General features: G+C 42.3%; 1 non-coding gene across 1 annotated transcript; it reads left to right on the forward strand.

Annotated features, from left to right (window-relative positions):
- Nucleotides 1-2,351: 2,351 nt before the first annotated feature.
- LOC136498705 (small nucleolar RNA R71) lies at nucleotides 2,352-2,457 on the forward strand. The gene has a single exon (XR_010769714.1). It is a non-coding gene; the product is annotated as a small nucleolar RNA R71 (small nucleolar RNA).
- The last annotated feature ends 2,880 nt before the right edge of the window (nucleotides 2,458-5,337 follow it).

The following is a 5,337-nucleotide window of genomic DNA, read 5'->3' on the forward strand; positions in this document are numbered from 1 at the left end:
CCTTGTTTATAGAGTCATTAGCAGAGCGGTAAAGGTGCATTTCCTACATTTCGTCATCACGACAATCTTTGTTCAAGTAGGCAGTTGTTTTCATTCTATGTATGTGTAGGCCAATTTTGGCTTGTTAACTAAAGGAATGGTATGTTCAATATTATTAATTATGCTGCTTTGTTCAGGTTATGGATCAGAGATGAATAAGAGGGGTTCCATGGTGCATTGCCTACCAATTCGGAGGATGCACTAGTTATATTTATTTTTCCTTGCAAGTAGGAGTGCCACATATAAGGAGCATAGCTATGTCATTTTGTTATGTAAGTCTGTATAGATCAGTACCTTTAGTATGCTCTATGTACCGCTTATGTTAGGACATCAGTTGAGAAAGATGTTATGGTAGCATCCATTATTATTGTAAAAAGTACTCTTGTTTGTGAACATGATTTAAGGATGTAATAATTATATATCTATATGCTTTGTGTTCATCAAGCTATTAAGGGCCTAGCTGAATCAGTAACTATTGTGAAATGGGACAAAATTCTATCACCATCGCTATAGGTATGATGCGGCAGGGATCAAAAGTATATCACCATCAAATCCTCTAGTAACCCGACACTGACTAAACGATCATTAAAGAAGGACCGTGGTGCAAACCGTGGTGCAAGGCGACAGTGACCATGACTTTTGTATTGGTGGATCATATGCTAAAGTGACGATGGTGTTAACCTCTACACAGGCGTCTTGGCCGTCGAATCGACAGTGAACCCGCACCATTGACAATCGGGTCGACATACAAGGCGATAGTGCTGGTGACCACTACACAAGAGGTTGATGTGCCCACACAATGGTTTTGATAGCCTAGACACAACCGGATCATTTGCAACTGCGGCAGTGTTAGTATACATCCAAAGTCGGGTCGTGCTCCAATGCGACTGAAGTAAGGACCTAATCATGGATGGATCATAAGCCAATAGGTGGTGTTAGTGTACACCGCAGTCAGTCCTAGATGGCGACAGTGAAGGCTACGACCATCACTATTGATAGCTCACTGCCGAGGCCAAAATTGGACTATGATGTGGGTTACGATGCGGCTATGAAAGGTGTGAGTGTAGTAGTGCTCCTCGACTTTTAGAATCACACAAAACCAACCAAGAGGGGGAGGGGCAACAGTCACGAGCAGCTATCAGAGTGGCAATGCCAACGGTGGCCGGCAGGATGCGGCCGCACCCCTGGTGCGCCCGCACATGAGGTGGGCCCGCTCGGCCCCCCTTTGGCGGTTTTCTCCCAACAACCATTTCAAACTTCAGACCATTGGGGGTCTAGTCAGACTCCCAATGGTCTGCTCAAAATGATAAATTATCCCCATTCAGATAACTAATAATTATTGCAAAACTGATAACTATTAATTTATCCCAATAATTATTATTTTTATAATTATTCCAAAACTGATAACTAATAATAATAAATTATCCCCATTCAGATAATGATTTTTATTTAATTTTTCTGATAGTTTTATTTTGAGGTAAAATTTTAAATTTTAAATTTAGAAATATTTCATTTTGAATATTTTTGAAATTAAAGATAACTACCGATTTACCTTCGGCAAGGACTCGGCATTTTTAGTCCGTCGGCAAGACTTTTCCTCCTTCATTGTTCTGTAGCTGCATTAACAAACTCGGAGGAATTCTTGGGTTGCCTCGGGGTTTTCCCCCGTGTTGTCGATAGGAATTGCGGTAGCTATTTGAGTACTTTGAGTTTCTATGATCTTATTAAAACTTAATCGATTTTTCACTAGGGAGGATAAACATTCTATTTTAGAGTTGATGTTTTCCAACATTTTATCATTATACATCAACTTTTTAGTGATATTTTCATTATTTTAGCTTGGCCTAATACCAAGTCTTTTAGTGAAGGTTGGTTCAATTATAATTTGAATTGAAATTTGAATTACCTTGTGGGTGAGGTTGGTTGTTTCACCCGTTATTACCTCCTTGGTGGTGAAACCTGTTGTTGATGAAAGCAGCTTCTTTGTGGGTTTTGGGCAGTCATTTCCTGAATGGCCAACATTTCCACAGACCTCATGTGTCGTAAGCTAGTCCATGGCCTGGACGGTGCCCTTCATTGCTTCTTTCTCTTAGACCCGTTCCTCCAATCTTTTCATCAGAAAGTCCATTTTTGTGGCAAGCATATCCGTCTCCTTCATGTTATGCATGTCTTTTTGTGTTTTCTTTCCTCCCTTAGCTTTGATTAGACACCATCTTGTTAATGAGAGCCATGGCTTCATCAACGGTGAGAGAGAGAAAAGCACCTCCAGCAGCAGCGTCGACATGCCCCTTTGACATAGGTGTTAGCCATCAATCCCGTGGTGTGGGCATGCTTGATATAGTCCTACAGCCTCTCCCATGCCTCGAGAATAGTCTCCATGGCATTTTGCTAGAAGTTGGAAATTCATCCCCTTAGGGCATTGGTTTTGCTCATGGGGAAGAACTTGGCGAGGAACGTCGTGAAACATTTCTCCCATGTGTTGATAGCTTCCCAGTCCTTGTAGAACCACTGTTACGCCTTCCCTGCAAGAGAGAAGGGAAATAATCGGAGCTTGATGCTCGCTGATGCGATGTCCTTGATGATGATGGTGTTGCGTAGCTCGAGGAAATGTTGAAGATGCGCGTTTGCGTCCTCACTAGACAAATCACATAATTGGTTTGCCTGCACCATCATGATGATAGCGAGCTCAATGGGCACGTTGGCAATGATAGGGATGGAGTAGTTGCGGAGTGTCTTGGCCATGACGAGAGTAGTGGATGGTGTAGGGATGACTGGTTCATTTGTCGGTAGAGTAGCGAAAGAAGAAGCGGCACAAGACCATTTCTTCCTAAGGAGTGACTCTGGATCGTCGATGAAATTGTCTGGTAGATCAAAACTAGGCATACACTATCCTGTCTTCATCCACAATAGGAGAAAAACCAGCAAAGTTAGCCTACATAAACACTAGCTACCGTACATGCATATTATCCGGAACATATCCCACAAGATTCTTTAATCAATATGTCTTCTCCAGCAACGGCGCTAGAAATGCTTGTTGACATTTCTTAATGCAATCACCAAGTATGGAGATAGAATCCATCCTCAGCAAAGGAGCCATAAATGTGTGTTGGCAATACTTAGCAACATTACTAATATTTAGCAATGTCACTAGGTAAAGCCTTGATAGTTTCTTAACAATTTTAGATATTTATCCGCAAGCGCATGGAGCTATCATTGTAGCATTTCACCCAGAAGTATTCAGGGTATCATTATTTATATTTTCCTAAAGGAAGGCATTAATTGATTAACAATATAGTATGGATATGAACTCAATAATATACTTGCAAAGGAAACCAATGTTTAATACAGGGATAAAGACGATATAATCAAGAGAGCAGACACACACTTGGGCATTCCTCAAGGATAAAAGGAAAATAAAGAATAAAAGAATAATCCTAAGTAGAGCAGGCATGTTCTAGTATAGTCATACAAAGATTAATGAATGATCATACAAGTTACATAATTAGTTTTAGTGTTAAGTACGAAGCAGGTCGGGAGGCCACTAAGTATTGGTCTGTCAGCAACCTCATGTGACAATTTAGACTCCTACACCCTAAATGAACATGGAGGAATACAAAGGATAGATAGGGCTATCACCACCTGCCGCCTACCCCTCAACCATGGAGAAGGACAATGCATTCACCTGTCTCTCCATACCCTAGCACCACGCCCGTGCACATAGAAACTACCCAAATCCCCCTGGGACGGATCGACAAGTAAAAGACTTGGGCACACCCGAAGGCACAATGAACTGCCACCTCAACTTAGCTCTAATTCCAATTATGTGAGTTATATGAATGGTTAAGCATAAAGTCATGTATGTTAATCTCATGACATAGAGACTATGCTCTAGCTCATATGTCAAGATCATAACATAAAGGCTATACTCTAGTCCATAAGTATGACTATAATTATAAGATAGGGACAAGACTTTTGAAGAACTCATATTTCTATTCATACCAAGAATCTCTTCTTCCAAGGAGTCAAGCCCTCCAAGGTAGCTTTGCCTTGCTCTAGGCAACTACTTAAAGGTAAAAATACAAGAGAGTGTGAGGTGTTGCTCCAAAGAGAGGTGTGTTGATAGGGGAGCTCTACCCCTCTATTTATACTAGCTCTATGGCGGTTTGGAGAAGATATCTAGTGGGAACCCCAGTCTCCACTGCCTCTGCATGTTGTCCCAGCACCGCCATCCAAAGCTAGGGCTTGAGAGGGGCAGGTGGCGGTGCGCCCACACTTAGGGTGCGGCCATACCCTAACTAGCTCCTCTCACCACCGCCTTTGCGTGGTGGACTCTAGACTAGACCTAGGCTGCTTCTCGGGTGGTTTTGCACCTAGATTGTCTAAGTTAATGGGCCTTTCTATTATTCCATTGTGCAATTTAGTGTTACGCTTTGTCAGAAAGCGCCTTTTAGTGTATTTTCCCACGTATTCATGTTTATACCCTACAAAATAATAATCTCCAAATACATGTGGAATTGGGTCAATAGTAAATGCATATGTGAATAAGATTGCTAGTTTCTTCTCCTTTTATGTCTTAATTGGTGGGTATAATTGGTTCGTTAAGGACCACCAACACCCCATAGGCACCCGGAGCTAAGACCGAAAGCTAGCTCCAGAATCTGTCAGGTGTCCAAGTCTAATAGGCATAGAAGCACTGCACTGTCATCCTAGTTCCATAGTCAGTGAGGCACTTGTCGATCGCTCCCTCGCACTACTTCACTCGGACCTTTCACTAGCCATGTTCATAACCCCCATCACAGTCCAATTTTGGCCTCGACAGAAAGCTATCGGCAGTGATGATCATAGCCCTCATCGTCGCTATCTGAGACCATCTATGGTGTACACTAACACCGAACGCATTGGCTTATGATCCAGTCCATGCTAAGGTCCTTACTTCCATCAGCATTGGAGTATGACCCGCCATGTGGGTATGCACTAACACCATCGCATAGCTTATAATCTATCCATGATTAGATCCGTATTCCGTCGCATTGGAGCGCGACCCACCTATGTTGAGGCCAACATCACCGTTGTTTTAGTGTATAAATCATCTGGTCATAGGGCATGGTCACCATCACGTTCTAGTACAGGTCTACTTGTGATGATCCTTTAGTCGGTGTTGGTTTACTAAACGATTCGGTGGTGATACACAATTGACCCCTGCCACATTAGACGAATAGCGGCAGTGATAGCATCCTGTTTTCATAATGTATTTACTAATTTAGCTGGGCCTTAATAACTTACTGAACACACACCATA

Source organism: Miscanthus floridulus, chromosome 12, assembly GCF_019320115.1.
Source record: "Miscanthus floridulus cultivar M001 chromosome 12, ASM1932011v1, whole genome shotgun sequence".
Taxonomy (NCBI): Eukaryota; Viridiplantae; Streptophyta; class Magnoliopsida; order Poales; family Poaceae; genus Miscanthus; species Miscanthus floridulus.